Source organism: Vipera berus, assembly GCF_964194415.1.
Source record: "Vipera berus genome assembly, chromosome: W".
Lineage (NCBI taxonomy): Eukaryota > Metazoa > Chordata > Lepidosauria > Squamata > Viperidae > Vipera > Vipera berus.
The window spans coordinates 33,003,587-33,019,550 of record NC_138210.1 but is presented as its reverse complement, the minus strand read 5'-3'; positions in this window follow the sequence as shown (position 1 = coordinate 33,019,550).

Genomic DNA, 15,964 nt, shown 5'->3' with positions numbered 1-15,964 from the left:
GGGGGAAACTGCAGAGTAGGTGACCAGCCTTCACAATGAGGATGCACCAAAGCTTAGAAACAGACCTTTTCCTGGAAGAGCTGAGAGCTAGGTTTGAGGATGAATCCCAAGCCCTGCAAACTGAAGTGGAAATATGCGACCTAAAGCAGAGAGGTAGACAGTCTAAGGAATTTGTACCAGAGTTCCAAAGGGTCGCAGGCACAATAAGACAGTGGCTGGAGTGATTACTCATCCACTGATTTAAGGAGGGCTTAGACCGCAACCTGTACCAGACCTGCACCTACTGGGGAATTCCTGAGCAGTTCTGTGAGTGGTACCAGATGGCAGTGACCTTAGACATCAACCTTAAGTGCTACAAGAAGCCCAGCACTCCTGAATCGAAGCCCAGGCAAAGCTAGGAGAGGCGCCAGTTCAGATGCCCAACAGCAACTTCAGTGACCAGTACTCCCAGAGGTCCTACTGCCCCCCCCATCAAATGCTTCAAGTGCAGTCAGCAGGGACATCAGGCAGCTGAATGCCTAGCACCGGCTCCCCAGAGAAAAAGCACCCCAGCCACATCAAAACCAAAAATACTGCAATGGAGAGGTTGGGAGAAATTGAGCTGGGTGCATCAAAGCCAGACCGTTGAGGTCTCCTCCCCCACAAGGGTGAGAGAGAAAACTCCAGTTGAACACCAACCACTACCAGCCCCATACGACAGTGACAATGAAGGTGAGAATGATCCAATGGTAAGTCGAGCCATCCCTCCTTTCGCCATCTCTGCTAAACTTATAGTACCTAAAACAGGAGACCAAACGGAATTAGATGTCCTGGTAGATTCAAGCTGCACCTGATGCTTGATCAATCTCCAAACTGTGCTTAAGCTAGGAATCTGAGCCAAGCGACTGTCCCTGGCCATGAAATTTGAGCAGGTTGACGGATCATTAATTGGAGGGTCACCTGTAACACACCTAACTGAACCAGTATGGCTAAAAATGGGGCAGCAGTGGAAAATTATTCGTTTTGTGGTGATCCCCAAAATGATGAGACTGTAATCCTGGGGTTGACCTGGCTAGATAAATGGTGGGGAAATGGGGTGAGAACCATGAGATTAGGGACAGGGCCTTTTCCGCCTACTCATGATGATCCGTAGAAGGGAGCCACCCCCACTGAAGCCAGACATGAACCAACTGAGACTTTGAAAATCACAGCGGAGTGGTTACCTGGGGTACAACTCATTCTTAAAGAATACCAGGATCTGGCCGAGGTGTTCAGCAAGAAGGAATGTGATGTGCTCCCCCCTCACCGAGCTACTGACTGTGCAATAGAGATCCTGCCAGGAGCTAAACTACCCAAACCAAAAATGTATTCCACGACCCCCCGAGAGATGAATGAACTAAGAGAATACATTGATAAAAAACCTGGCTAGGGGCTTTATCCAGCCTGCAAAATCATGAGTAGCCGCTCCTGTGTTGTTCAAAGAAAAAAAAGATGTGACACTCAGATTGTGCATGGATTTTAAAGGCTTAAACCCTGTTAGCGTGGAGAACATGTACCCCCTTCCCCTAATGAAGAACATGTTAGCTCATCTCGCCAAGGGGAAAATCTAAGCTGGATCTGCAAGAAGCTTACTACCGAGTAAGAATTAAGGAGGGAGATGAGTGGAAAACTGCCTTTAATTGCCTGCTGCGAAGTTTCCAGTTCAAGGTGATGGCCTTTGGCCTCCAGGGGGCCCTTGCTGTGTTCATGCAGCTGATAAATGAGGTTGTTACATGACCACCTATATAGAAGGGGGTTTGTCTCAATGACATCTTCATCTTTACAGAGACAATGGAGATGCATATCAAATTGGTTCATGAGGTGCTCAAGAAATTATTAACAGCAAACCTTTATGCCAAACTAACAAAATGTGAGTTCCATCAAACACGCCTCAACTACCAAGGGTACCGAATCTCGAACAAAGGGTTGGAGATGGACCCAGGGAAGGTCAAAGCCGTTCTGGAATGGCAGCCCCCTTGAACTCACAAGCAGCTACATTTTGGGGGGGGGGGTTGCTAACTTTTAACAGGAATTCATTCCCTCCTTTGCGAAAAGGTGCCATTTGAAGTATGGACAGATCACAAAAACCTAGAGGCACTGAAGACCCCTCGCAAATTGTCCCCAAAGCAAGTGCGGTGGGCACAGTACTTTAATCGTTTCAACTTCACTCTAAAGTACATACTGGGAGGAAAAAACCTCTTAGCTGATGCGCTATCCCGATTGCCCCAGTACAAAAGTGAATGCAAACAGGTCTACGAGGCAATTATCCCCAGTTCACAACCTGCGGCACAACTCACACCTCGCAGAACCCCTAATCCTGATGACCCGGGAGCGAAGAAGATAAAACGAGAGCTCCTCACCGATCAATGGTTCAAAGATATTTGAACAGAATTGAAATCTGGGTAGAGGAAAACAACATCCTCACAGAAGAACAAGCAGGTTTTAGACAGAACAGATCTACTATTGATAACTGCTTTGTTTTGAACCATCTGATTACCAAATATGCCTATAAGAGGAGACCCCTGTTTGCTGCTTTTATAGACCTTACAGCAGCATTTGATATGGTAAATAGAGACGTACTATGGAGTAAATTGACATCTCTTAAAATAGAACCCAGACTTCTGGCTTTGATTAAAGCCCTTTACACAAGTACCTGTTTGAGGGTGCGGTATGGGGTTAATGGGGCCCTGACTAACAGGATTCACACAAATAAAGGGATAAGGCAAGGGTGTATCCTGGCCCCATTATTATTTAATTTATACATCAATGACTTGCCAGGGTTAATGAAGGATACCATGGTACACATGCCGATGATCCTAAATACTTACTGTAACAGCTTGCTTTATGCTGATGATATGATTTTATTATCATACTCACAAGTAGGATTACGTAGGCTATTAAGAAGATTCAGCTCTTATTGCCAGGATAACTCCCTAATTATTAGCAAATCCAAATCGAAAATAATGGTGTTTGGAAGAAACCATCAGAGACATAAGTGGCAATTAGATGGTGAACCAATTGAGCAGGTTAATACCTTTGTATATTTGGGAGTAACTTTTTCCAAGACTGGATCTTGGGCCTGCCATCATCAACGAAGTACATTTAGAGCAAAAGCCCGTTTGAATTTATTGCTCAAACTAAAGAACCATAGTTACCCAGGGTCCCTAGCTCCACTACTCAAAGTTTATAAGGCTAAGGTTACGACAATGCTCTTGTATGGAGCAGAAATTTGGGGTCTTTATTCAACCACAGCTTTAGAACAAACACAGTCCCAGCATCTGAGATGTATTTGGGGTGTAGACCCAAGAACATCTGCTGCAGCAGTTAGAGCTGAATTGGGAATTCATACAATTCAGGCATTATCTAAAATTAGAGCTTATAACTACTGGTGCAAAGTTAATGAAATGGAGACTGATAGACTCCCCAAATTATGCCTACTAGAGCAAATAAAACTGCAATCACAAATCTCCTGGATCACCAAACTAACAAATTTTGTAAGAAGCTGTGGCCTTCCTGTTTCTTGCGTAACAGGAGAACAATCTAAAAAAAGAGTTGCCCAAAGAATTAAGGATATAGAAGCACAAACTGATATAGCTATCCTTAGTAAGGTGGGTAACTTGAAATGGCTGAGTAAATACAAATGTACTTTTCAAGTGGACAGTTATTTGAAGTCACAACTCCCAAAACATCTTAGGGAGATATTTACGAGAGCGAGATTCGAACAGCTCGATACAATGGTCAGATATGGGAGATTTCATGCTATACCGTACAATGAGCGTCTCTGCATTTGCGGAGCGGCAGAGGTAGAGGACCTGGCTCACATCCTATTTGACTGTTGTTTGTATAAGAGGGTGAGAGACAGGTATCTTGGTCTATATACCAAACGAATGACCCATTGGGATCCCCATATCAAAATAACTTACCTTATGTCCGGCCAGAACTTGAAAAGAACATTCAACGTAGCACAGTATTTAAACAAAATGATCCAGTTAAGATCTGCATATGTGGGACTGATTGGGGTAGATTGTAAGGGCGACTCCGAAATATAATGTTACCAATTTTTATCTATATCTTAAATTTGTATTTTATTACTATTTTAACTTAAATTGTATTTTAATCCCATTTTAAATTGTATTTTATCAAATTCCATTTCGGATTGTTTTTATCTAGTTTCGGTGACAGATTGTTGCTGGAACTTTGTACTTTGATATGGCCCAAGGGCTAATCAATAAAGTTGAAGAAGTTGGTTCAAAGATAATTAAACCTCTCTAACATGCAGGGATGGTTTAGCATACAAGGGGGGGGGGAAACTGTATCTACCTGAATCCCTTCGTCTCAATGCTCTCCTACACAGCCATGATGTAAAACAGGCTGGACACTTCGGATATTTAAAAACTCTACACCTCATCCGCTGGCAATTTTGGTGGCCAGGGCTAAAAAGAGATGTAGAAAACTATGTCAGGAGTTGTACCGTATGTGCCACCATGAAAAGAATTCCAGGGAAAACCCCTGGGCTACTGCAGGCAGTGGCAGACCCTTCTCAACCATGGGAAGAAATAGCCATGGACTTTATTGTAGACCTACCCGAAAGTAGAAGAAATACTGTCATCTGGACTGTGATAGACCTGTTTTCAAAGCAGGCTCATTTCATCGCCTGCAAAGGACTCCCATCTGCCCAACGATTGACTAAACTGTTCCTGAAACATATCTACCGACTACATGGTGCCCAAGTGAATAATTTCGGATATAGGAGTGCAGTTCACAGCGAAACTTTGGAGGAATTTCCTTAAATTAATTGGATCATCTCAAGGCTTATCATCTGCTTTTCATCCAGCTACCAATGGGGCTGCAGAATCTGATAACAAAATGGTGGAGCAATACCTCAGATGGTATGTTTCCTACCAACAAACTGGACTGACCTCCTCCCTTTCGCCGAGGTGGCTTATAATTCTGTTCGCAGCAGCACTGGCTACACGCCTTTCAGAGTAGCCACAGGAAAAGAGTTCAGCCCAATGCCTGAATACCCTCAGGTGCCCTCCGCTTCCCAGACACTTGATCAATGGGTGAAGGGATGGGAAGGAGTTTGGAAAAACACAAAAACGGCATTAAAGAAGACTTCCGAGACTTACAAAAAACAGGCTGATAAAAAGAGGGCTCCCCAAAGAACATTCCAAGTTGGGGAAAAGGTTTACCTGTCAACTAAATACTTATGTCTCAAGTTACCCAGCAAGAAATTAGGACCGAAATTCTTGGGGCCTTTCCCCATCATAAGGATCATCAACCCAGTCACAGTAGAATTAAAACTCCCTAGGCTTTTAGGGAAAGTTCACCCTGTCTTCCATTGCAGCCTACTGAAGCCTTTTTGGGCTCCACCTTAAGACCTCCCCCTAAGAAGGCACCCGAACCCCTCGTAGTAGCGGGTGAGAGACACTATGAAGTGAAAAGCATTCTTGACTCTAGAATCTTTAAGGGAAAAGTGCAGTAGCTAATACAATGGAAGGGGTACTTGCTATCTGAAGCTACTTGGGTGAAATCTAGCGATGTGAAGGCTGACCGACTCATCAAAAAGTTTCAAGAAAGAAACCCCAACAAACCAAAAGATAATCCCTGACATATGCTTTTGTTTACATTACAGCATCTATCCTTCTTGTAAGGGGGGCCGGATGTCAACGCTGCAAACATTGGATATTTTCGCTCTGACAATATAAGAGGCTGCATTTTTCTTTAAACTGCTTGCTCTGAATATAAAGAAGTTGTGGGAAGGAGCATGCTAACCGGATGTATAAATTAGATAAGAATGGCACGCAAGATAACGGAAGTGGAGCTTGCGTTTTGGGCTAATTGCAGAATGTGATTAATGACGTGTAATTAAGGGAGGGAGTTCTGCATGATAATGATGTGTTTAGGGGAGGAGGATTCAGATTCTGGCATCCATCCATGAGTGCCGATGCTTCGTTCTCATTATTATAGACTTTAAAAAAACAATGCCTGAATGTTGTTTGAACTGTCTCGTTAATTGGAACCATGACAGTACCATTAGAAAGCCCGCCAAAGTAGTTAATTGGGGATTGTGATTTATGACACACTGCAGGGGTGGGGAGTTCAACTTGTTACTTTGTAACCTTGTGGGGGGGGACTTTCAGTCTTGGTTTCACCTTTGTTCGTGCCGATACTATGTAGCCATTAAATGTGTTCTTGAAGAAAGCAATTGCCTCAGAGTTCTTAGGTTGGGTTGGAGAACTGGAGGGAAAGTCTGCATTTCAAACTAATTGGAGAATGTGATTTATGATTGTTAATTAGAGGAGGGAATTGTGCTTTGATACTATGTGTTCAGGGGAGGGGAATTCAGATTTTGGCTTCAACCATGTACATGCCGATGCTACGGTTCTTGAATAAAGATTCTTTAAGGTAAACAATGCCTCGAAGTTCTTTGAAGAGATTCATTCTTTGAAGAGATTCATCTGTCGGAACCATGACATTAAGCCAAAATCTCCAACCTTTCCAAACTATCTAGGGGTCCTGAGCCCCAGTTGCTGTACCTAGACTTGAGGGATAAGCTGACAAAGATTCGGGAAAGATTTCATCATGGAGAAAGAGAAATTGCCTGAAGCCAGCACCCTGCCAGCAGCTGCTACCCCAGGGGGGGAAGCGACAGCCAGCAAGCCGGTGGAGAAGGAGCTTTTGCAGGCCTCCCAGCTGGGGGCAAAATCAAAGCAGCTAGGAGAGCTGATCTGGTTGTCAGATTGGGCCCAGCCCAGAGGAGACTCCAGACACCTCAAGACGGCCTTGCCACCCTCAAGGGCTTCAAAGGCAGGCAAGGTTGAGCTACCATGAAGGGATTCCCGCATATCACATTCCCCAGACCGGTGGAGAGCTACCAGACCGTCTGCCACTGAGGACTCAGGTGAGTGGAAATACCTGTCTGCAGCTCAAAGTCAGTCAGTGGAAAAATTGGTGGGAAAATTTGAATAGCTAGAAATGAGAAGCAGAGATCAACTCCTGCCGAGAGAAGCCCCCAGCTCCTCCTTCGCAGATCGGACAGCCTTCCAGCCCCTGAAGTCCCCTGCTAGGGCCTCCAGCCACACAGAGAGAGACAGCTCCATTCTCCACCCCTCCAGAAGCCCCGCCGGCCGCCGGTGAATTGAGGGCCCGGGCAGTCGCTGGGACAGCCAAACCCCAGACCGATGTGCATATTGATCACGCAGTTTTGGCCCCCTGCAGCAATGGAAAGTATGGCAGCCCCCACAGGTGGAAGGTCAGCAATCTCTGAGCTTGCAGCAGCTAATAGAGGCCTTGCAGTAACTTGGGGTGGTGCAGAGGCTAGGAGATCAGCAACTGATGGGAGGACTGCAGCAAGGAGATTGGTCACCGCCCCCAAAGGTACAGCAACCACTGAGGGGCCCGCAAATGAGGGAGATCAAGGAACAACCCCCTCCGAGACCACAGGGGGCCCTACAGCAATTGAAGATACCACAGCTTTCGGCAGGCCAACAGCAGGGGGGGGATGGCAGCAACCTCCACCCATCCAGAAACCATGGAGGGGCCTACAACAGCAGAGGGCGCAACAACTCCCCGCTGACCAGCAGCAGGGAAGACAACAGCAGCCCCCACCCAGACAGCAACATTTGGGAAACCTTCAGCAACTAAGGAAGCCACAACTGCCAGTATTGCAACCACACCGGGGGGTGGTGGCCACAGCCCCTGAACGTGCAACCCCTGGGCATACAGCAGCAGCCAGGGTGGGGCCAGCAGCAACTGGCGGTGCAACAGCAACAGCAGGGGTCCCCGCAGCCATTGTATCAGCAGCCAAGGTGGGGCCAGCAGCAACCTGGGGTGCACAGCCACAGTGGGGTGCCCAGCAGCCAATGATTGCTCCACCTTCCAGAGCAATCTTCAATGGGGACCCAGAGAAGCTGATTTTTTTCCTCAACCAAGTGCACTCTCATTTGAACCGCTGGGCCTGTCTCTGCCTGGACCCAGCCGCTATGGTCGATGTGATTGTGTCCAGCTTAAAGGGAGAGTGTTAGGTAGATGACTATGGCCGAACTGGTTGGGTTGGCAATATATATAAACTATGATTGTATTGTTGTAATAGAAACTGTATTGTATCACTTTAAATGTCTGATGATTGGCCAACGCTGTTTTTCCAACGGCCATAAGAGGGAGCTAGAGACATAGCTTCTTTCTCTCTGTTATTGTCTCTGTTACGTTTGCTGTTACTTGCTGATTATTGTGGTTTGTGGGTTTGCTACTGTTTGCTAAACCTGAAGAACTGTGTTTTGACTTACGGACTGGTAAGAAGACTCTGTATTGGATAATCCTTGGACTATTGTTATTTGCTATCATCTCTTTACTCGTGTATGACCTGGACTGATTTTTTCTTGGACTGTGCTATTGTATTATTCCACAAGTAAAACTTTTTTACACACCTCAGTGTATCTGTGTGGTTGCTGCGTAAACTTGACTACTCTCAGTATCCTCTTTTTTGTGCAAGCTCTTGTTAGCTCAAGAGGTACTCTGCATATCCTTATCATTGGTTATGGGCCCAGTGACATACTGAGAGCTAGTGTACGCAGTACCATATTAAGACAGCTGAGTTTGTGTTATCTGTTCAACTGAAAATGGCACAAGAACAGTCAACAAGTATCTCCTGGATAACCCGGTTAGATGGAACAAACTACGTTTCCTGGTACACAAAATGTTGCTTGCTCCTGCACAAGGAAGGACTATGGGCTGTAGTTCATGATCCACCGAATGTGACTCCTTGGGATCCAGCAGATGAGGAAGATGCAAAGAAGATAGCACAATTTAACCAAGATAACGAAAGAGCTCTTTGCATAATTGGACTAACACTGAATGACCAGCAGCTTGTCCATATTCATGGTGAGGAGTCTGCTGCTAGGTGTTGGGACACTTTGAGACGAATTTATGTTCATGATAGTGTGGGTGCACATATACACCTTACACGTAAACTGTTTAGGGCTCGTCTTCTGAAAGGTGGAGATATGTTAGCTCCCTTGGCATTTATGAAGAAAATGCTGCAAGAGCTACATGAAAAGGAGCTGATTTTCTCAGAGCTGCATCAGGTGTACATTATTCTTTCCTCTTTGGATGAAAGTTATGATGCTTATGTTTCTTCTCTGGAAGTCCTGACCAGAGATGAACTGACATTGACAGACATAACTGGGAGATTGCTGGAAGAGTACAGAAGAAGGCAAGACAGAGACCAACTGAGAGAGACACAACCACAAGAGGAAAAACAGTCTACTACTGCTTATACTGTTAAAAAATGTTATTCTTGTGGAGCTAAAGGGCATATTGCTAAATTCTGTAAGAAGGGTAAGAAACAGAATTCAGATAGCAATAGGAGAGTAAGAAAAGATGTTGGTTTAGCTGTTTCTGGTTCACCAACATCCGTAAACCATGATTTGTGGGTGGTTGATAGTGGGGCATCTCAGTGTATAACCAAGACTAAAGAGAGGTTTGTCCATATGACTAAGAGCAAACAGCATGTGTCATTAGCCAATGGATGGAGAATGAAAGCCTCTGGAGAAGGTAATGCATACTGTTCGTGTACTAATGAGCATTTACCAATGTTATATGTGCCTAAACTAAGGTTTAACTTGTTATCCGTTAAGGCATTGTTGAAAGCTGGGTTTGTAGTAACATTTAGGGGAGATAAATGTATTATCGAAAGGAATGGTACTAGTGTTACTGCTAACCTGGAGAACGATCTATTTGTTCTCACCAACAAGCCAACAATTATGGCTAATGCAAGTTCTGTCTATGATACTAAAAAGCCACATGATGAGTGTATCCATCTGCTTCATAGACATTTAGGGCATGTGAATTTCAAAATGCTACAGAAGACTGTTGAATTGGCTAAAGGGATAAAACTGAAACCGTGTCAAAAGTATTTGAACTGTAATGCGTGTAGCCAAGAGAAAAGCAAGGTAACCCCTGCAAACAGGACTAATGGTTTTAAGACCACTGTACCTTTAGAGGTAGTGTTTGCAGATATCATTGGCCCTGTGAAACCTAGTCTTGGTGGAGCCTGCTATATGTTGAGTATCATGGACCATTATTCACGGTATGGTTTTTGTTACTTAATGAAAACCAAAGCAGACACATTTCAGCATTTTTCAAACTGGCTGAAGTTTGCAGAAAGGAAAATGAAATGTAAGGTTCTTTGCCTTGTAACGGATAATGGTACTGAGTTTACCAATACACGTTTTGTAGCTATGTTACAGACAGCTGGCATTGAACACAAGCGTTCGGCCCCTTACAGACCACAACACAACGCCTTTGTTGAGCGACAAGGGCAAACGCTGCAGGCTATGGCTAGAACAATGTTGTCTGATTCTGGATTACCCGAAAAACTGTGGGGAGAGGCAACAATGTGTGCTAACCACGTCTTAAACGTTGTGGTTAATTCTACAACCGGTGAACTACCATATACATGCTGGCATGGTAGGAAACCTGATCTAGGTTACTTACACACATTTGGAGCCCCAGCATGAGTTCATATTCCAGCGCAACTGAGGCGAAAGGGACAACATAGAGCAAGACAATTGTTTTTTGTTGGCTATGAGTCCAACCATAGGTCTTTTAGGTTTTGAGAACAAGGTACCACTAATGTGTACCGTAGTGCTAGTGCTAAGTTTCTAGAACACGTTGGTTGGAGTAAACTAGAGCAGGAAAGTGTTGGTGTTCATCCTCTCGTTTTTAGTGACACCCCTGATACTGAAAACAGACATGATGATGAACCTTCTGTAACTGTTAAAGAGGAGGACTCGATGGGGGAGGTAGAGGAGGTAGAAGAGGAGAGTCCAACACCAAGTCCTGTACTGCCTAGACGCTCGACTCGTGATAGGCATCCACCTGATAGATACGAGGCTAGTATTGTGTCTCATATGATTATAGAGCCTTCTAACTTTGATGACCTGTTCATGGATTACTGATTTGTCGTGGCGAAGGGGCTTGCGTAATTCAATGAAGCTATGAGCTATGCCGTGCAGGGCCATCCAAGACAGAAAGGTCATAGCAGAGAGTTCTGACAAAACGTGATCCACTGGAGAAGGAAATGGCAACCTACTCCAGTATCTTTGCCATGAAAACCCTATGGACAGTACCAAAAGGCAATATGATATGACGCTGGAAGATGAGCCCCTCAGGTCGGAAGGCGTCCAATATGCTACTGGGGAAGAGCAGAGGGCTAGTACTAGTAGCGCCAGAAAGAATGAAGCGACTGGGCCAAAGCCGAAAGGACGCTCAGCTGTGGATGTGTCTGGTGGTGAAAGGAAAGTCTGATGCTGTAAAGATTTTTTCTCCATAGGAACCTGGAATGTAAGATCCATGAATCAAGGAAAGCTGGACGTGGTCAAACAAGAGATGACAAGACTGAACATCCACATCTTAGGTATCAGCGAACTAAAATGGACAGGAATGGGTGAATTTAATTCAGATGACCATCAGGTATACTACTGCGGGCAAGAATCCCTCAGAAGAAATGGAGTAGCCTTCATAGTCAATAAAAGAGTAGAAAAAGCAATACTGGGATACAATCCTCAAAATGACAGAATGATCTCAGTTCGAATCCAAGGCAAACCATTCAATATCACAGTAGTCCAAGTTTATGCCCCAACCACCAGTGCTGAAGAGGATGAAATTGACCGGTTCTATGAAGCCCTACAGCACCTTATGGAACTAACACCAAAAAATGATGTCCTTATCATCATGGGGGATTGGAATGCTAAAGTAGGAAGCCAAAAGATAACTGGAATAACAGGCAAGTTTGGCCTTGGAGTACAAAATGAAGCAGGGCACAGGCTGATAGAATTTTGTCAAGAGAATACGATGGTCATAGCAAACACTCTTTTCCAACAACCCAAGAGACGGCTCTACACATGGACATCACCAGACGGTCAACACAGAAATCATATTGACTATATGCTCTGCAGCCAAAGATGGAGAAGCTCTATACAGTCAGTAAAAACAAGACCAGGAGCTGACTGTGGCTCAGACCATGAGCTTCTCATTGCAAAGTTTAGGCTTAAACTGAAGAAAGTAGGGAAAAGCACTAAGCCACTCAGGTATGAATTAAATCATATCCCTGTTGAATATACAGTAGAGGTGACAAATAGATTTAAGGAATTAGATCTGATAGACAGAGTGCCTGAAGAACTATGGACAGAGGTTCGCAACATTGTACAACAGGTAGCAACCAAAACCATCCCAAAGAAAAAAAAATGCAAGAAAGCAAAATGGCTGTCTGAGGAAGCTTTGCAAATAACTGAGGAAAGGAGGGAAGCGAAAGGCAAGGGAGAAAAAGAAAGATACGCCCAATTGAATGCAGAATTCCAGAGAACAGATAGAAGAGATAAGAATGCAACCTGGCGGAAATGGCAAAGATTTCAGCATATTTGAAAGAACACTCGCAACAGAGATATATTTTGGAATGGAGAAGATGGATCGATTATATTCAGAATAAATATGGGACTAGAAAGTTTCATTTAGTATATGAATAAGTATTAGTATTATATGATCTATAATTAATTAGTTATTATTATTTAGTTATTTAGTTATGTTAAGAGGAGTTAAAGTGCAATAGAATCTAAAGAGTCTTTTTTTAGTTGGTTAGCATATTTTAGCTTAAGTTGGTCAAAGTTTATACCCTGTATTCAGCTCTGGAAAGTCAGGGGGGGAGGGGAAGGGTGGGAAAGTGGGGGGGGAGGGAGGGAGTTTATGTTTTTAAAAATGTATTTTAAAACTTTTCAATAAAAAAAGAATGCCTTCTTAAATGAACAGTGCAAAGAAATAGACGAAAACAATAGAATAGGGAGGACCAGAGATCTTTTCAAGAAAATTGGAGAGATGAAGGGAACGTTTCATGCAAAAATGGGCATGATAAAGGACCAAAATGGTAGGGACCTAACAGAGGCAGAAGAGATTAAGAAGAGGTGGCAAAATTACACAGAAGAACTATACAAGAATGAGCTTAACGTCCCTGATAATCACAATGAGGTGGTCACTGACCTCGAGCCAGACATCCTAGAATGTGAAGTGAAGTGGACCTTAGAAAAGCTGAGCAACAACAAAGCTAGTGGAGGTGACAGTATTCCAGCTGAGCTATTCAAAATCTTAAAAGACGATGCAGTCAAAGTGCTACACTCAATTTGCCAGCAAATTTGGAAAACTTAACAGTGGCCACAGGATTGGAAAAGATCAGTTTACATTCCAATTCCAAAGAAAGGCAGTGCCAAAGAATGTTCAAACTATCGCACCATTGCACTCATTTCTCATGCTAGTAAAGTTATGCTTAAAATCCTACAAGCTAGACTCCAGCAGTATGTGGATCGAGAACTACCAGAAGTACAGGCAGGATTTCGAAGAGGCAGAGCAACTAGAGATCAAATTGCCAACATACGGTGGATCATGGAGAAAGCTAGAGAGTTCCAGAAAAACATTTACTTCTGCTTCATTGACTATGCTAAAGCCATTGATTGTGTGGATCATAACAAACTGTGGCAAGTTCTTAAAGAGATGGGCGTACCAGACCATCTTATTTGTCTCTTGAGAAACCTATATGTGGGCCAAGAAGTAACAGTGAGAACTGGACACGGAACCACTGATTGGTTCAAAATTGGGAAAGGAGTCCGGCAAGGCTGTATACTGTCGCCCTGCCTATTTAACTTATATGCAGAGCACATCATGAGAAGGGCAAGGCTAGATGAATCAAAAGTTGGAATTAAGATTGCCGGAAGAAATATCAACAACCTAAGATATGCAGATGATACCACTCTAATGGCAGAAAGTGAAGAAGAACTAAAGAGCCTCTTGTTGCGAGTGAAGAAGGAGAGTGCAAAACTTGGGTTGAAACTTAACATTAAGAAAACCAAGATCATGGCATCCGGCCCTCTCAATTCCTGGCAAATAGATGGGGAAGAAATGGAGGAAGTGACAGATTTTATTTTCCTGGGCTCCAAGATCACTGCAGATGGGGACTGTAGTCAAGAAATTAAAAGACGCTTGCTCCTGGGGAGGATAGCCATGGCAAATCTAGACAGCACACTAAAAAGCAGAGACATCACCCTGTCAACAAAAGTGTGTATAGTCAAGGCTATGGTCTTCCCAGTTGCAATGTATGGCAGTGAAAGCTGGACCATAAAAAAGGCTGAGTGCCAAAGAATTGAGCCCTTTGAACTATGGTGCTGGAGAAGACTCCTGCGAGTCCCTTGGACTGCAAGGCGATCAAACTGGTCAGTCCTAGAGGAGATCAACCCTGACTGCTCTTTGAAGGCCAGATCCTGAAGCTCAAACTCAAATACTTTGGCCACCTAATGAGAATGAAGGACTCACTGGAGAAGAGCCTAATGCTGGGAAAGATTGAGGGCAATAGAAGAAGGGGACGACAGAATATGAGGTGGCTGGATGGAGTCACTGAAGCAGTAGGCGTGAGCTTAAATGGACTCCACAAGATGGTAGAGGACAGGAAGGCCTGGAGGAACGTTGTCCATAGGGCCGCGATGGGTCGGAGATTTTTTTTTTAATTGAAAAGTTTTATAAAAGTTACCAAAAAATCCCCAAAACCAACCCACTCCAAACCCTCCCTCTCTCCCCCACTTCCCAGAGCTGAGTACAGGGTTACAAATATAATAATCATAATCTAACTAACATCAACCAACTATATAAATAACCAAGTTCATAATGCGCTTTAACTCCCCTTTAACATAAAAACAAGCAAAATAACAGTATACATAATAATAATAAAAAACATAAACAAATTAAAATCCAAATTATTAAACAATACAATATCCAAATTATTAAACCATACTAATACTAAAAATAGTAATAATACCATATACTTAAAACTAATAAAAATTCCAGTATAATAAACTATTAATAATAATAACAATTTAAAATTTACTCATAGGCTAAATGGAACTTTATAGTCCCATATTTATTCTGAATATAATCTATCCATCTTCTCCAGACCGAAATGTATCTTTCTTGTGAATGATCCTTCAAATAAGCAGAAATCTTAGCCATTTCTGCTAAATTTGACACTTTAAGCGTCCATTCTTCTATAGTAGGCAAGCAATCCTTCTTCCAATATTGCCCTACCAATAACCTTGCAGCTGTTATCAAATTCAACATTAAGTTAATTTCTTTAGTATCACAATCTGTAATAACACCCAATAAAAATAATTGTGGAGTAAACTTTTATCTTTCTCTTAAAAATCTTTTGAATGTTCCACCAAATTTTAATCCAAAAAGCTTTAATATTTCTACAAGTCCACCAAATATGAAAATAAGTAGCATCCAAACTGCCACATCTCCATCATTTAGGCTGTAAATTAGGATACATACGAGACAACTTTTTAGGATCCAGATGCCATCTATAAAACATTTTATAAAAATTTTCTCTTAAATTTTGGGCCTCAGTAAATTTTACATTTCTAACCCAAATTACCTCCCATATATCCAATGGGATCGGTTCTTGAATATTTTGGGCCCACTTTACCATGCAATCTTTAACTAATTCCGTTTCCGAATCCAATTCTATTAAAGCATTATAAATTCTCTTTATATGTGCTCGATTTTGATCTTTAATCTGTTTTACCAAATTTTCTTTTTTTTTATTGAAAAGTTTTAAGGTACAATTTTCCTTTAAAAATCCCCCCTTCCCCCTCCCTCCTCCCCCCCCTACCTCCCCCCCCGAATTCCCAAAGCTAAATACAAGGTATATGTATAAAAAGCAATCATAAACAATCATATACTAACAACTATAAACTCTAAAATCCAACACTCTCTAGCTTATATAGGATAAAACAAACCTTAATAATATTGAATATGTATAAAAAGAAACCAAAATAAGAAAAGAGAAAAAAAAAAAAGAAAACGAAAGAAGACTTATTCATATGCTACATAAAACTTCTTAACCCTA